The 17,948-nt window shown below is 38.2% G+C and overlaps 1 protein-coding gene across 8 annotated transcripts in view; it reads left to right on the forward strand.

Moving 5' to 3' along the window:
- The window catches only part of DLGAP1 (DLG associated protein 1), a 391,290-nt gene that overhangs the window by 101,219 nt on the left and 272,123 nt on the right, over positions 1 to 17,948 (forward strand). Inside the window, exon 3 of one of the 8 annotated variants that reach the window (XM_040695516.2) lies at positions 2,127 to 2,222. The exons of the other annotated variants lie outside the window; for them this stretch is intronic. The gene's annotated coding sequence lies outside the window, so the exon portion shown is untranslated. The remainder of the gene's footprint in view (positions 1 to 2,126; positions 2,223 to 17,948) is intronic. 8 annotated transcript variants of the gene reach the window in all.

Raw genomic sequence — 17,948 nt, forward strand, 5'->3', positions numbered from 1 at the left:
TGGATGTGCTCCAGAGCCTTGATGTCTTTCTTGTAGTCAGGACCCCAAAACTGAGCTTTAGGTATGTTGGCTATATCCAAATCTGGTTAACAAATGAAAATCTCTGTGTTAATTTAAATGAGGAAACAGACTTTTAATAAATGTTAAATAGGATAAGGGCTGTATGACATTCTGTGTAAGTGACCCTCAGAAAGCACAGCATGAGAACATGGAGCTGATGCATACAGTTTTATCAAGCCAGAATACCATTTGAAGTACTTAGAGAGGCTGAATTTCTCATTGTAATATAGCTCTCACTTCAGTGTAACATAACTGCCATCCAGTCCAGGGAGAGGAGAGGATGTCACTAGGTAAGCAGTTGGAATTTGTATGCCAGGAATAAATAAACTGGGCCAGCAAAATGTTTTAGTACATCAAAATCTGCAGACTTTCATTTATTGCTAAATTCTGGGTCAAAATGTAGTTGCTAAAATGATGCATACATCAGTAAGGCTGTGTTATTTCTAAGGGCCCACAGAATGCCTGTGAAAAAGAATTACACATGTTCCTAAAATATATTCCTTTAAACATGGTGCTCAAAGTCATTAAAATTGTGATAATTCCTTCCTAATCAATCTCCCTACTTAGTGCTCACTAATAGATATGTGCATAAAATGGAATTATTTTCCAGGAGAATTTAAATTCAAACAGTATAGATTACATACTGTTATTCATTTACATGTGATTATAATGTTTGTTTAAAATATAACTGTTTCCATCAGCACTGCAGATAATTTCAGGTTAGCAGCTGCCACTTGTCTCCTTTGAGCTGTTGGGCTTCTTGTTATGTTGTATCAGAAAGTTGTCACATCTCCATTATTAAGAGGCCCTGCTGCCTTTGGGTTATTTTTATGCATAACTTCTGGATTCCTATTCCCTGAAAGAAGTTGTATTTTCTGAGTCTGGTGCGTTATTTGGAGAATCTCTTTCAGAAAGACTGGATGGTCATCGCTATAGTTTGCGGAGTTGGTTGGCTTTCTTTTTCTCTCAGTGTTGTCTGGATGTTTGTGTTCACTTCCGTCTTCTTAAGAAGTTCTCATTCCCGCAGTTCCCCTGATCCTCTCTCTGCTGACAATCTATTATATGTTGGTTGCGTTTCACCTACCATCCTGAAATTTAAAAACATTTTATCAGATAGTAGCCCATACCATTTCTAGAAGTTCAGCGTGGCTATTCCTTGCAGAAGGAAAGCCAACACACTCAATTTGCATCTTGGACAGCTTGGGCTTGACCCAACTCATCCCTTTATAACCAGCATACAGAAAAGTAGGAAAACTAACAAATACACACATTGCCTTATTCTCCAGAGTGGGAAAGCAATGATTTTCATTGAAATGCTTGGTCTCTTCTCCATTCAATTCCTGGATGCTCTTTGCCACATTGAAGTTTTACAAAATAAAATGATTTATGATTATTTTTTTTTTCCACACACTGGAAATCTTTTATAGATAAGAGTATTTTGATACAAATATATATATATATATAACCCATATTAAGAAGCCTTGATACTGACTTCAGCTGGGTTTTCATGTGTGATTTTAGGACATTAGGGAAGGTGGAAGTCCTTCTCTTTGCTTCCTGCAGAAGTGTCCTTCAAACTAACATTTAGAGGTGAGAAGCTTACACTGCTATATTGTGTAGTGTTTTGTGGGTTCCTTACAAATGTACCACCTGGAGCTTCAAGGAATTTGGGAAAAAGAAAAATGTAGTAAAAAGTGGTCTGAAACCAGGATGTATCAAGAAAGCAGTTTTTGAATACAAATCTTCTAATTTAGCTATATTCTGAATAGCCATTGTAGTTCACCTCGGGAAGGCTTATTTTTCATGCTCTAAGACAAGGCAAATGTCAGCCCCTGCTGAGTTCTCAGGGCAGCACTCTGCATGGTTAGGCAGTCACCAGTGCAGTCAGAAAACTGCACATCTGAATACAGAAGCAGAATTTTCCCTTACTTGCAAGGCTTCCTTTACTTGGTGTCACAGGAGATAGCATTGCACCTCGGGCAAGAAAATATGACTTTAATGCTGGAGACAGATCCTGTGCTTCAGCACAGAATCTGAAGTGTAACTGTTGTTTGTTTTTATTTTAGCAGGGAAAAAGAGCAATAATCCCAACTGGCAGTCCAAAAATAACCAGATTGGAGGGTGGAAGGAAAAGAAGGAAAAGGGAAGCTAAAAATGGAGAGGTAAATTGCTATTCTGTAGCCACAGTTCTCATGCAAGAAGGAGCAGAGAGGCACTGTTACATCAGGAATATGTGAATATACAGTGTTTCAGTGATGTATGGTGACTCTGGAAACAAGGAACAGAGACACCACTGCTACACCACAACATTTGAAATGGTTAATGAGATATATGGGAGATGAAGAGGAGGGCATCATCTCCATTGGAGGTGTTAATATCTTGTGGACAGTTGTCTCACAAATTTCCTATGGACCTTCTGAATATTAGGCCATTAATCTTTCTGGTCCATTATTCACTATAAGGTTATATCTCTCAATTTTGTTAGTACTTTCTAGTCTCATGTATATAGTTCTATTCCATGTGATTTGAGCACTGGGAAGGATTGATTCCTTGCAATGGAAGATGGTGGTACAGTGACTGATTCTTACTTGTCAGTCATCTTTCCTTGATCATCAGATTATTGGTATTGTGGATGCTGTGGGTTAACAGCGTGCTTAGGTCCTGATGTGCTGATACTGTACATTTTCTTCACATTTGCACAAATGATACACCTCAGCTGCACTGGAAAGAATCAATCCTGAGATTAATTTCCTCATCTTCTTCTGCTTCAAAAGAACTGAGCTGTGATATGATATTACTTGGGCACTAGAAATTCAAAGGGAGAAAAACAGAAACTCCAAGACTCCAACAGCTGTCTGAATCCATTCTTGATGGCTATTGCTTTTTTCCTCATGAAAATAAATTTCAGTGTTTTCTTCCTGAGCATTTTAAATATTCAGTATTTTCTTCTTGGAAATTACTGCTGCTAGGTATTACATTGGCTGTCGTTTTAAATGTTCTGGCCATAAATGCAACACAGTAGGATATTTTAGCAGTAATGCATATTTCTTCATGTTATTTTACTATAATTTCATAACAGTGTTTTATATACTTGAAACCTGGTGACTTTCTTCTATAGTTTGTATTGGTGATTGCAGTAAATGTACTCCGTTTTTTCTGCTCATTTTTCTCCCCAACGCTGTAAAAGAATAATAACGAGTAAAGACTGCAAAAATTCAAAGCTGAGTGGTATGGAGGAGGTTGAATTTACCCTGATTCCACTCAGTGTCTGTAAGTGCTACCTCTTCCATGATTTTCTGCAGAAGCAAATGCAGAGTCCAGCATCTGGGGTGGGATAATGGTGCAGCAGATCAGATTGGTAGGCCAACTGAATAGAAAGTAGCATTGTAGGCACAGGGGACATTGGAGGTACTCACAAACAATAACTTGTGCATCTCAGCCATATGTCTTGCAATAAAAACAGTCATAGTCAATGTTTGCAAGTGCAGCCCACAGATCCTTCCCCTCCATTTGGCACTTATGAGATTGCATGAGGAGAACCATGACCTGTTTGAGGCTCCCCACTAAAGAAAAGACATTGACATGCTGGACTGAGCCCAGCAGAGTGCTACCAAGATGGTTGGAGAGCTAAAGTACCTATGAGGATGTGAAAGGAGAGGCCAGGGCCCTGGGTTTGTTCAGCATTAAAACAAGATTGCTAATGGGAGATCTTACTGCTGTCTTCATCTGTCTGGGGCATTCTCAAATTCTGCTTAGGGGTCTGTGAAAGCCAGACCAAAGTGAAACACAGGAAATTTGAACAAAATGCCTGGGGAAGGGGTGGAATTACAAGGATAAAGTGGCTGGAGCAGATGTCCTGGGAGGCTATGGAATCTCCATCCTTGGAAGTAGGCCAAACTTGACTGGACTTGCTTTGAGCTGGATTCTTGAACATAGGCTGCTGCCAATTTAAATGGCTCTGTGTGTACTAGTGAATTGACAAGAGGGAGATAAACTGGATTTTCCAACAGGATTATGTAGCATAGGAAGCACCTCTTAAGTTAGAATTTTATGGGTGCATATTTTATCTTATTATTTTATTTCTGAAAAAATTCTGACTCTTTTGCCTTGACTAACTTGAGGACTAGTCTACAGTTTCTCATTTTAAGATGTTTTGATTATTTGTATATTTACCACAGTTATAACTGTACAACTTCTGTCTTGTAATAACTGTAGAAACTGATAAGGACCTTATGATACAGTGCACCATTTCTTTGTAAGCTTTGATCAGTTGAAGTAGATAACAAAATCAATTTCTGAATTATTCTCTTTTGAGCTTAGCTTGGATACTCTCTGTATGTAGTAGAATTGATCTACATTTATCTGTGTCTCGGTTTCTGCTTCAGGCTCTCTGCAAGTTTAGACAGATATGAAATGGATATCAGAGATTATAGTAGTATTTAGAAGCCTCTGTTCAAAGCTAAAAAAAAAAAAAAAAAAAAAACAGATTCTAGGATCATAACGTATAAATTTTAAACTATGTAGTGCAAGATGAAATGTAACTGGTGCTCCTAATAGCTGAGTCCCAAATAATCTAGTCTCGGCTGGCATTACTTTGAAAGAAGAATGAGAAAAATTGCATTTTGCGTAGTTTTTTTTTTTTTTTTTTTAAATCATTTACTTGCTTTTAACCCGTTTGCAATATGCTATTCTGTCCTCAGGAGGCTGTTTCCATTGACTTTCTTGAGAGTAGGAGTCGCTTAGCAGTTTACCTGCTTTGAGGCCATCAGGCTGGGCAACAGTCCAGTTAAAAAAAAGTTTCTTAAGCAAAAATTTGCTTGTACCAGTATGACTTGTCTAACACAAATGGTTTATTTATTACTATATATCAGCCAGCTGCATATGGTGGTCTTCCACTGTGTTTGGGTCGCTCATTTCAGGAAAAATGTTCAGCATCTCACCTGCACTCAATTTGGGATAGTCCATTCCACCTGCAGTCAATTAAGGGTAGTTCATTCCACCTGCAGTAATCTGGTAGACCTTTTATCCTGGGAGACCTAAGGGAAAGTTCTGAGCTGAATGAGTTATTCTGATGGTGGCAGTTCTTCCCCTGATCTGTTTATATAGAAGTTACGCGGCTCTGCAGTGCTCAAACAGATCAGGGTTTTTTTTCCATATGTTCACAGGTAAGATGCCAACAAATACATTTTCTTTGCTGAAACAGCTTATCCAATGTGCAGCCTGTTTGCTTTCCAAGTGATCTCTGGCAGGCAGGGCACTAAGAAAGATTTGTAGGCATTCACCTAGTAGTAGCTGCCCTCTTGCATAGGGAGTGCCTATGGACTGAGTGCTGTGTAGGTGTCCATCTCTGCTGCACCTGTGGTTTCTTGGAACAATGGTTGTAGCTGTGAGTTTGCAGAAGGCACAGTTGCTTTTGCAGTGAGGGCTTAAATAGTCTCTTAGTGTAGCTGGAATGAATTTTTGGCATGCTGGTCAGGACAGCAGTATAGCACTGAGCTTTATGCCATTTCACAATTTCATGTACTACTCCATTGAGTTGAGTAGCATTGGAAAGTGCTTTTGGTGCTTCTCCTACTAAAGACTGTCAGTGATGCTGAAAAAGGAGAGAGCCCATTCACCATGTTTCCGTTGCTTGGATTACTGGGAGTAGGGCAAGAAAGGATAAAAAAGAATTGAACTGAAAGAAGGGAACGTGTTGTGAAAAGAAACTCTTTTTGTGTGGATTTTCTAGTTAGTACCTCCAAATAAATGCTAATTAATTGCCAGTTTCCCAAAACGTATATACCTCCTAAGAACTGTTCTGAATGCTGTAAAAGAATTGTGTCATCAGTTTGGCCAGCTGACGAGGCATATGGCAAAGTCCTTTATGATGCCTGTTATTGGTAATGATAGCTGTTTCTGTGGAGCAGTGCTCTTCTCTAAGCAAGGGTAGTGCAGCAGTTGTCACTAAGTGGAGCAAACTGCAGAAGGACTAAAAAAAAAAAAAAACTGTTGATCCTCAATTTTAGAAATGTGGGGAAAGAGAAAAGCAGTGCAGTCACCCAGGGGAGTTTCTATGGCAGCAGAGAACTGAAACACTCAGGCATGTTGCCAAGAGCTCCAGTAGGTCGTTAATCAAAACTTCCAGGTTTCCTGCTAATCCAAGGTTCTGTCAGAATCAGAAGGGAAAACTGTCATATAGTGACGGGTTACTTAAATTTCATTTAGAAAAGGAAAAAAAAAAAAAAAAAAAGGATTTCTTATTCTTATCCTAAGTAGGTTTTTGTTCGCCCTAGAAAAATAACATTCCTATTGGACTTTTAATTGAAGTAATGAATACTTGATGTATACAGATATATTCCGATACTATTATTCTCTTTTGTTGGCCATAATTGGATGTTTCAGTAGTAACATGCAAATCTTAACATCCCTCTTAGGAATGGATAAGATAACATTAAGAAAATTAAACAGGTGTATATGTAAAGCAAACAGCTTAATTGCAAACTAAAATTTAAGTAAACTTTGTATAAGCACTCTGGTGATCTGTATAGTTAACAATAATATATAGTTTAGCTTCAGGCACTGAATTAACTGAAAAATGTCAGCCACTTCCCTGTTTATAGGGATAGTTGGTTTCTTAATATTATCACACAGTAGGCATTTTTCTTCAACTGATGCTGACAAATCCCATTATCTAGGAAATGTTTCTGTTGCATAAGCTTAACAACAGTAAAGGCAAAAGTGATTTCAGTCTTTTCTGTCTTAATTTTCTGGGTGATGGATTTTTCAGTTCACTCTGAGGAGGAGAAAACGGCAGGGCATAAAAGGAGTGCGTGCTCTTTGGCACGGCTTTCTCTTCCTTCTGCTCATATGGCAGAACCACGGTGGGCCTGGTGAGGGAGTCAGTGTGAGGCAGTAGGGCAGCCAAGAGGGAGAGGGGTCACCCCCACCAATACAGCATTAATCCATGTGATCTGGCACGTCTGGGGAAGAAAATCACTGCTATGGAAATGGTTTAAGAATACATGGGGATGCTAGTAAGCTTGGTGAGGTATGTTCTTATAGGAGTCGTGCTGTCATAGAAACTGGGAGATGATACGTTTTCCATGTAAAAAAAGCCTTAATTGCCTCTGGCCTGAGTAAATCTTTGTGGAGGGAGAGATTTAGGGGGTCAGGAGAGAAGTTTCTTCCTCCATGACTCTTCTTCCCAGAAATGCCATGTGGCAACAGGGTTCTTTCAAGGGAACTGTTATGAGTATTGATGAAGTAGAAATGTAACGTTCATTTGGATTTTGCTTTGTAGGGTTTTTTTGTTTGCTTAGATTTGTGTTGTGTGTGTTTTTTTTCTGTTGTTTTATTTTGTGTTTTTTTGTGGCTTTTTTTTTTTTTTTTAGAATAACTTGTACCAGCTGATTTGATCAAAAGCTTTTAGCAGTATAGTTTTGATCTGTCAAAATGAAGTAGTGGAATTTGCTGATGTGGAAGTACGGTGCTGTAAAATTGCTTTATTGGTCTCAAATATCATGTTAAAGTTATTATTTATCCCCTGTATTTCTGCTCACTAGAATTTCTGATATTGACAGTAGGGTTGTGAACATTGTTAAGATTGCTTTGTGACAGGATAAATCAGCCACTTACGGGGCAGAAAGCATGCTTAATGGTCCTAGGAGAAACTGGTCCACAGTAATAAACTTGAGAAGCTGGTGGATATAAACAGAAACAATTTCAGTCCAGTATGGACTCTCAGACTGGTAGTTGTCTGGCTTTAGCTTGCAACTTTTATGCTGTAGCTGTGTAAGAATTATATGGCTTGCCTTGGCTCTACTGCTAGTTTAGAGTGCTAAGCTAGAGTGCAAATACAGGGTGAATAAAACCAAGGCTAATGACTTCAGATTTTCCTGAAAATAAAGCTTAATGCTAGGGTCACTGGATTACTTTTTTTTTTTTTTTTTTTTTTTTTGCCATTTTGACAACTCCCTTGGAAGTCCTGTCCGTGTTTCTGTCCAGTGTGGGGTGGGAAGCTGTTGTAGGAACATGTAGGATAAAATTAATTAATCAGGTAAGTTGACAGCTCTGAACATGACAACTTGCAGTGCAGGCTGGAGATCTCACATAAACACTGAATTGTGACTGGCCCTGAAAAGCCTCTGGTAGAGCATGGTTGGCTATGAGTTCAGTGGTTACAAACTACAGATGAAATTTGTCTCCACATTTGGTTCAGGCTATGCGGCTATTGGAAAACTGAGCAACAAGTCTGAGCTACTGGATTGCAGTTTGGTGTTCAGGGTAGACTCCAAATTCCCCAAATCCACCAGACAGTCACATAACAGACGACATCGTGTTTATGATTCTGGCAATCTACTTCTACGGGCATAAATTGTTGACCTGCTTTCTGCAGATATTTGCCCCTTTCTTAACTGTACTAAAATTGTTTCCTGTTTAGTATTTTTTCAGATGCTCTTGTCATACAAGCTGCTTTGTTAATTACGGTACAGGCAAAGATTTACAGAACATTTGAAAGATGAAAGCACTGAAAGAGAGTTCAGTATTCTAATTGATGCAGGGCTGACTGATTTATGAAGACCACTTCTTTATGGTGGCCTTCTTCATTTCTGCTTTTTCATGGGAAGAGGAAACAATAATTTGGATAAGAATTGTGAGATTCTCTGGTCCTTTTCAGTGGTGTTTTTCTAGAAACGCAATTACAAAATGATCAGGAAGCTGTTCTGAAATAATGTCCTTGTGGTAGTATTCTTTCTTTTGCAGCAGATTTTTAACAACAACGACAAAAAAAAAAAGAAAAGGTTCTTCATAGTAGGCTATTTGTAATGAAATGCAGTAACCCTCATGAACTTTAAATGTGAATTAAATTGCTTTCTTTTTTTTTTGGAATCTGGCAAAGATTGATGGTTTGGGGTTTTTTTTTTTTTCAGTTTTAAACAGCTGCTCATTTTATGAGGTGTGTTGTGAGTTACAAATGTAAATTTCATCTTGGATAAGTACATGAATTTTTCGACTGCAATTGGTCCCCTGACATTCTATCCTGAAAATAAGGACATACAAACTGAAGGAGGAACATACCCTGATATCAAACATTTTTATTTTAAGTATCACAATCATTCTAGTTATTTGAATTATCAGATTACTAAGGCGAGGATGGAATACCACTGGGGATCAGGTAATCCTCTCACAGGTGTTTCCCAGCTTCTCCATGAAGTGGTAGAAAAATGTGTTGCTGAAATTCCTGTCTATAGAAGAAAAGTTTTGTTCTCAGAGCTACATTTACAGTCATCACTGATTCATATCATTGTATGACACGTTTCAGCTGGGTTCCTACTGCCATAATTTCAGCTAACAAGAAAAAGAGTCTCTTCTCTGAATTGCATTTAATATACCACTTCTGTTTTTCACATCCAGCCCACATGGTGCTAAGCCTGAATAAAAGCAGATTGGCTTCCTTTTTTATTCAGACACTCTTATGTATATAAGGATTAGCAAAAGAACTACATCAAAGTTACAACCCACTGAACATGCACTTTTTTTTTCTATGAATTGGGTCCAACTTCTGTTTAAAGAAAGCTGGTTAAGGGACCAGGTAGTTTCTTCACGTTATGCACAATGATACTCCTTCTCAATTCACTGACCAAGTGACAGCTGTTACTGGGAGCTAAGGAAGCCATTTTGCTATCAATTCAAGTGAAATGTTAAGTCTTGTCCCATATTATAAGCTTAGTGAGTATTTACTGGGTACTGAGTCAGTAAAGAATCACTAGAGATCTTCAGCAGAATATGAGTAGATTACCTTTTATTGGCCTCAATGAGAGGAAGCTGAGAAATATGCCAGCTATTTAATTATTAACATTCAGTATAAATCAATAGCAAAATAGGCTTTGATGGTGATCTTCAAAAGGTTTTTAATCATTACTCCCCTCGCAGACAAAAAGTAAGCCTGAACACTTGGGGTTTAGCCTGTGTTTCTCTTAACTGTATAGGAAGGTTACTTCTGTGATGTTGCACTGGCTCTAATAGCAGTAATTAAGACAGCACCAGTCATTTAAGCATATTGCTGTTCTGGGCTTCGTTGTTACCCAGTGGTATACCTGGATAATTCCAGAAGCACAGATGACAGACTAATGAAAAATGTTCACTTAAATCCCATTGAAATTAATTAAATTGTCTGATAGGACTGTTTGCTGGATTTGGGCCTGCGTGATTCACGTGCACTGCAAGGAGCAATGTCACCCAAATATGCAGTTCTGCTTTAGGGCAGTGTTCCCCTGTCACCTTCCAGGATGATAACAGGAGTGGCTTCTCAGGGATTCCTACAAGTTCTGCATCCTTCGACACAGCTTGAATTTGCACACCTGTTTTGCAATTTTAGTTGATATTACAGAAAACTACTGTAAATAAGCCCCTGGAGAGTGAATTCCCTCGTTTGGGTACCAAAGGTGGTTTCAAGTGTAGTGGGATTGGGAGGAAGCATGGGATATGAAGCAGGATGGGGAGGTGGAGAATAGTTTAATGCAGGAGCTACTGATGGTGCGAGAAAAGTGTAATGTTAGAATGTTAGTACAGAGTAGGGGTTCCCAACATTTCAAGACCTTGAAGCCATGCTGTGCAAAATATTCAAAACCTTTAGCTTCCTTCTGGCTTTCCTACAGCTATCCAAAGTAGGATCTTCCTTGATTCCTGCTGAAAGTCCCCACCCCCTTATTCCATATTTCTTCTTCAACCAAATCCATGTCCTTCTACTGTCTGCCTGCTATAGCTCTGTGTTGCCTGCCCTCCCCTACTTCGCACTGCAGTACACAAGCTGTGCTCGTACTGGGTTGCCAGTCCTGCAGAAGTGCTCTCCACAGCCACCCATGCAATTCTTCAACCTTGACCCCTCTAGAAATGCACTCATAGCAAACTGTGCCCTGGTTCTCTGCTCCTGCATTTTTCAGGTTGCCTTCTGTGCCTGCAGTTGGGTGTTTGTCTGCCATATCAATCCTGCTTTATACAGTGAGTCTTTGGGGGAGAAGGAAAAAAGCAGAGACTAGGCTGGAGGGCAGCAGCTGGTCCGTGTGCACCTTTTTGGCTAGGGGCCTATTTCTGTATATTCTTTGTGCTACTCGGTGACTTAGAGGTAGGCTCACCAATGAAGTCATTAAGCCTTCTTGTTTGCCCGGGGGTCGTGTAATAACATTAATTGCATGTTGGTCTTCCTGGTAAATTTTATGTTTTACTTATGATGATGCGACTAAGACTGAGGCTATATATATAATTGTTCATATGTCCTATTTTACTGTCTTTGCAATTCTGACCAGTGCCATTATGTTATAGTTTATACTACTATTTTCTAAAACACCTGTTTCAAGAAGTTTGATTCAAAACACTCTCATGGGATAATTTGAGAATCTGATGTTCAAAAACCTTATTTTGAAGTTCATGTGCTTTGTAACTTGTGTGCAATTTGCTCAGTGGGATTGCTTTACCTGTAGTTATTTTCTAGTCTAGTGATACTAGCCATAGGAAGAAATTTATCTTGGTAAACAAACCTCTAATGGCTGCAGTAGAAAGGTCAGAGTGTATTCTTTTTTTTCCTTCCTTTACCTCCCCATACATATGTTTTTCTATTGCTGTTGTAGTGCCTCCTTCAATTCAGTGATTAAGTGGATCTCTTTCACTGCTTATGCCAGTCATGTATTGCTTGGTATAGTATTAACAGTGCACACTTATTTTATTGTCTATTGCCAAGTCAATATAAGCCTGTGCAGACTCTATCGCTGCACCTTCAGAATCTGAGATTTATTGCCTGCTCTCAAAGTGTGTCTGCCTCTTGAAAGTACAGAGTACTTCTGCCAGGATGACAAGATTTCACACGTTGAACCATCCAGATCATCCTACCATAATCTCAGAATAATAAATCTTCCAAAATACCACATTTTTCTCTCTAGCAGTCCTGTTAACGTACAAGATATTTGCTAAGAAAAATGTTTTAGTACTATGAATCATTTTATTAGAGTTTCATCATTTTTCCACAAGGGAAACTCAGAATTATTCATCCTTACAGAATAGCATGAAATGAAATCCAGATTGTTGGTTGTTTTTTATCATCATCTTAAATTTCACTGTTTAAAAGGATTTTTTCAGAACTTTTGTTCATTAAGTCATGCTTGGAAGTGAGAGATCTTTTTCCATGCTGTGCACTTTGCTTTTTCCTTTGAGCCATTTTTACCGAGAAGAGCATCATACTTCAGTTCAACTCATTTACTGGACAATATTGTGCTGACAGTTGCATCATATTTCTCAAATTCTTCATTGGATGCTTAAAGTGAAAAAAGCTAAAGAGTAAATCATTTCAGAAGGTATATTGCTAGCGTGTTCTCAAAACTTACTACGCTGACAGTGTGAAATCACAGATTGCTTTTTTCACTTATATTTCCTAAAACAATACTTCAGTTCTAATTTGCCTAATCAGTTCTCACTGATAGTCCAGAGATACTCCAGCTGCTAGAGATTGATATAGCAAGTCTATATTGTTTTTATGTCCAAGCAGATCCTTAACTATCTATTATGAAAGGTAAGATCTTTGCATGAAGTACCATGCATTGTTTTCAATTAACTATTGTTAATAAACAAGAATAGAGCAGTTCAGTTGGAAGAGGACTTTCAGTGATCATCTCTCTGACCATTTCAGAGCTAACCAAAAGCTAAAATATGTTAATGAGGACATTGTCCAAATGCCTCTTGAATGCTGACATGTTTTAGACATCAATCACCTCTCTAGGAAACCAGTTCTGGTGCTTGTGACCACCCTTATGCTCAATAAATTTTTCCCTAATGCTTTGTCTGACCCTTCCCTGGCAGCTCTGTGCCATTCTCCTCGTGCCGTTGGTTCCCTGGAGTGTCTGCCTTCCCCTCCTCAGGGAGGAGAATCAATGATATTGCCTCTAGGCCTCTTCTCCAGACTGGACAACCCGATGTCTTCAGCCCTATTACTGGCCCTGATGACCTTCTCTGAACAGGGAACTGTATTTCAAAACTTAAAAATATTATATTTATTTTGGCCATCATCCTTCATGGAAAAGAACCATTTTCACATCATTTCAAATATTTAGTGACTGGTGACTCATCTAATTATCATCTGAATCATTTTGTTTCATTGTGTATCCTGGAAAAACTAGGCTATTTTAGAAGAAAAATGCAAGATCAAATCTTACAGGAAGTGGTTCTTTGTGGAATATGCCTCTTCATTGTATGCCCCATAGCATAAACTTTTTGTCTTAAGGATTGATCTGTTTCTTTTCACAGCATGCCTAAAAAAATTTCAGGTATTACATCTTCTGAGTTGCTTGATGATATTCAGAATGCCTTATTGCTCAGAAAATGTTTTTGTTCTGGTGGAAATTAGTAATTATTCTCTAGATTCTTGTTCCTTTTCTTTCTCTTTTCCTTGTCAATCTCTTTTCCAGGAAATCATAGGAATATGATTTTAAAAAAGGTTTCTCTTTCATTGGCAATCACCAACGTTGTATTGGCATTCATAAATTTCCACCAGTTTAGAAACTGGAGCTCTCCACAGGCTTGTAGAAATTCATACCTCCTAACTTAGCATATTTATCCACCTCTCCCCTTCCACCCCCCCCCCCCCCCTTTTTTTTAAGGTAGTCCTGGCCAGATCTATTTTGATTAGTCCAGTATTGGGATTTAAATCTTACATCTGAAAACTTTTATTAAATCGAGCTAAGAGCTTTTTGACCAGTCAGAGCTGATTGTTTAAGCTGTCTCTTTTAGGCAGTGGTAAGAAATGGACATTCCTGTTTATAAGTACTTTGATAATTTAGAGGATGTAGAGAGGCTTGCTAAGGGAGTACTTCTGTGTTTTGTTCAGGTGTACAAGACTGAATCGTGGAGAATATACAAGGCATCGCCGTCTGATTGACCAAGAGTGGTATATTTTGTTGCTTCAGTAGAGGAAGGAACATAGCTACATTTAGATTAATTGATTAATATATGTAGTTTTGAAAGCAATCTGATAAATATGCTGCCCAAAGTTTGCGTTTTTAAATTGTATCTACCTGCAGCCTTTTTCCATTCTGTTATTAAGTGACATGATCTGTAGCATGATATGTAACTTGGGTTGTTAGTAACTATGGGCAGTGGCTGCAGCATTTACTGTTTTAGCTGTAATGCCTGGCACATCTCTTGGTGCTGTGAAATATTAATAGCAGCTGCTGGAGGTAGGAGAGTAGGGTGATCAGCACTAGCAGACTGTTGGTTTTTCAGTCCCTGCTATGGAAACAAGTACTTTCAGTCCCCTTGACTATGACAGGTTGTCTCACTATGCTAATGATGAAATGTTCATGTCCCCACTCAGCACATAGCTGGTGCATATTAGCTTTAAGCAGGTGACTTGCCACATCGAAGTTATTAGATCTTTTAGATGCAGAGCCATTTGACAGATCGGTATCTAAATTAAAATTGTCTGGCTGTAAATACTCAAGGATGTTAGGAAAACCATGTGACATTAAGCTTTTGCATGTGCATCTATTTCTAGAAGCTGCAGGCTATGTATCACTTACCTGGACAAGAGAGCTGCACTAAGGCTTGTCTGGCTTATCAAGAGGGAAACTAGTATTTAATATCCTTTACAGTAGATGCTGACTTACTGCTGTTGTTCAGGTGTGTCTTTAGTTTTCATCAAATATCATCCTACTGTTGAAAACAAAGATGTTGTTGGTACACTAGAGGTTGAGCAGTCTGAGAAAGTTGGTTGTCTCATACCATAGATAAAACTATGGTAAAAATGATCACTGCTTGCTTACTCCCTAGAAAACTTTTTTTTTTAATGAAATATAAGCATTTACTTCACTTACTATCATTAAAATACTTGGTAAATATTCTCTGGATGCCTCATGTATATCAAAGTTTACTTCCTTCTAACTAGTAGCTAAATGTGCATTTTTTTCTGAAGCATATTTAAACTGTCTTATTTCTTTATTTGTCCTTGTTATGTGAATCACGTTGCCATCATTAATATCAATCGTTTGTTTTTTTCTTCGCTGTTTGGCATAGCATACGCCAGATAGCAAGTAGTTGTGCAAGTAAGTATTGGGTATTTTCACTTCTTGTAAGCAAAGTTTAATGTTGATATTGCTATTTTTCTTTTTTTCTTTAGGTTGTGGTAACCCTAGCATTTCTTAGAATTCTTGTCCAAAACATTTAAATACCTCCTTTCATGCTTTGTCTTTTCTTTGGTTTGAATACATAAACTTGTTTGACATATTTGTCATACATTTACCAATTATCTTTCACTCCTAGACAGTTTTATTGATTTATGGTTGCAAAAGATTACTTTAGGAAACTTTGTCTGAATAAATGGGTCTTGGAAGTGAGTGCTTCATAAACACATCCCACTGAGATGCAGTATGCAGTAATTATCTTTTACTTGTCAGGTACTTGCTGTTAGTTTACGAATTGGTTGCAGTGGTTAGTTGTCCTTTGTGTACCAGCCACTAGAGGGGGAATGAGACACGTTTTTTTCACGGAGTTTTGCAGGCATTTGGCTGCAGAAGAAAAATGTCTTGGGATTCTTCATTTTAAATTGTCTAAATTCTTATGGCTATTCTAACATGATGTCCTCTAGGTCTAATTCTCATTTCAAATCAATAAAATCGCAGAATAAGTCAGGTAGAGGGGGATCTCTGAAGGTAGTCTGGTCCTCAAAGCAAGGCAAACCTCACAGGGAGCTACCTTCCAAGTTGCTTTGTCTAGGTGGGTTTTGAAAATCTCTGAGGATGGTGGTTCTACAGCCTTTCTGGGCAACTTGATTCGAATTTTAACTGTGTCTGTGGTGACTTTGTTATTCCTAAAATGTAACTGGCTGAACTCAAGCTGGACTTGATTCAGCTTATCTATGTCTTTCTGAAACGTTGAAAATAAGATGTGGTTCTCTGGGTGTGGTGTCATCACTGTATGTAAGTGATTTACATACAAAAATGTTAATGTTAGATGTTGCCAAGGAGTAACAGATACCATAATGTCACAAGTACTGTGTTTCAAATATATGAAAATTCAGCTCTGAGTTTTTCAGAGCTATTGGTATTCTACTGTGCCTCTAAAGAAATACTGCCATGAGTGGTAGCTGTGAGCACACTGCAATGTAAAATACAACTGTAGAGATTGCTCTCAATCACGTTTTACATCTGATTGTTTACCGTTTTTGTCTGGTACGGTTCTTGGTTGTTTGCTCTAAATGAAGTGCATAGGTTCTGTAAGAGACATGGGGTTATCCATTTAATTCATATAAAAACAGAGTAGGTTTGTATGGAATAAATGAAAAGAATTGATTAAATTAACATATTTTTTTCTGAGAAATGCACTTTTATATCTAATCAAATTTCCCCTCTTTTAGTTTGAAACCATCTGCCTATCACAGCAGATCCTGGTAAACAATGGCTAGGGACCAATGTTAAGTGAACTATGCAAACCTGTGCTCTCACAGAGGTGGTCATTTGTGTATATTTACTCCATTTTCTCAATATGGGTGGAAAGAAGAATCATCCAAAATAATTAAGAGTTTCAAATCCATCTGCTTGACAAGCTAAGGCAGGAATTCCCTCGTTCTAGGTCATGGTAGCACTCAGTTATGTGGTTTGATTTACATTCTTATGTAGGAAACAAGAGTGTTCATTTATTTGTGAGAGTTCAAGAGTGTTTAATAGTTATTTACTGAAATTGAGATTTTCTGTGTGTATAACAGCTGAATTGATGCTGTTGTCTGAAATCAAGAGAGCACTGGACCCTTAAAGATATAGGAATAGAATCAAGCAGCATTTGTTTTCAAGGAGACTTCACTATGTGCAGAATAAGGAAGGAAGAGAATACTCAGAGTTCCCTGCAGTACGTTTACTTTTCAGTAGACAGTTGCAGGTGCTACCTTAAGCTATGAAATAATATGCTGCAGAATTACAGGAAAAGAGCTACATTGTTAGCACCCATCATCTATAATTATGTCACTTCTACAGATGTTCCTATGTTAACACTGTTACTCTAAAGTAGGTATGCAGTTAATACAGGTTACCAATTTTTACAGTCTGAACTATTCACCTTTGTCTACATTTCCATCAGAAGATCATAGAATCATAGATGTGCTATATCAGTTTGTACTGTGCAATCCACAAACAGCAAAACTGCACGTCTAATCCATAAAGATTATTTTACATAAATAAGCTTATGTTGCAAAGCTGCTAATCTCTTTTCTCTGATAAGATCTCTGAATGTAAGTATGATTAGATTTTTTTTTTAAGTGTGTGCTTGAGTAAGGTTTCATAAGATTCTCAAGGTTATAATCTATATAGGTCATTCTAAAAGTCATGCCTCGTATTTATTTCCATGGAAATGACAGATACAAAGAGCACAATAACACTGTTTGATAGAGCAAATTTTCAACTACTGAACACTATTTTTCAACGTAGTCACCACTATTAGCTATGCATTTTTGCCGGCGATGAGAATACCCACATACTGTGCTTGTAAAAGTATATACCTGGAGGTGATCCACTGTTGCCGCTGCTGAAACACACCTCTCATTGCCTCACTGTGCTTACATCCACTGTTCAGTCTTCAGAAATATTCAGCAAGTGTCAGTGGGTGATATTTTTACCACATGGAGGAAAGCAGTTATGCCTCTTTGTTTCATACACACTTCCATGTCAGATACCATTTTGTCACACAGCCCTTGTGCTGCCATCTGACACATGGCTATTGATGGGAAGGGTCGACTTCTACTGCTGTACCACCAACATACAACTCTTATGTCGTGGGCCAAAATCATAAAATAGGAGGCATTGCTTTCAGAGCAGCCCTTGTTGAAAAGCATTCTCATACTCCTGTTCAAAAAGAAAGAAAAGCTCTTAAGAACA

This window comes from Gallus gallus, chromosome 2 (assembly GCF_016699485.2).
Source record: "Gallus gallus isolate bGalGal1 chromosome 2, bGalGal1.mat.broiler.GRCg7b, whole genome shotgun sequence".
NCBI lineage: Eukaryota > Metazoa > Chordata > Aves > Galliformes > Phasianidae > Gallus > Gallus gallus.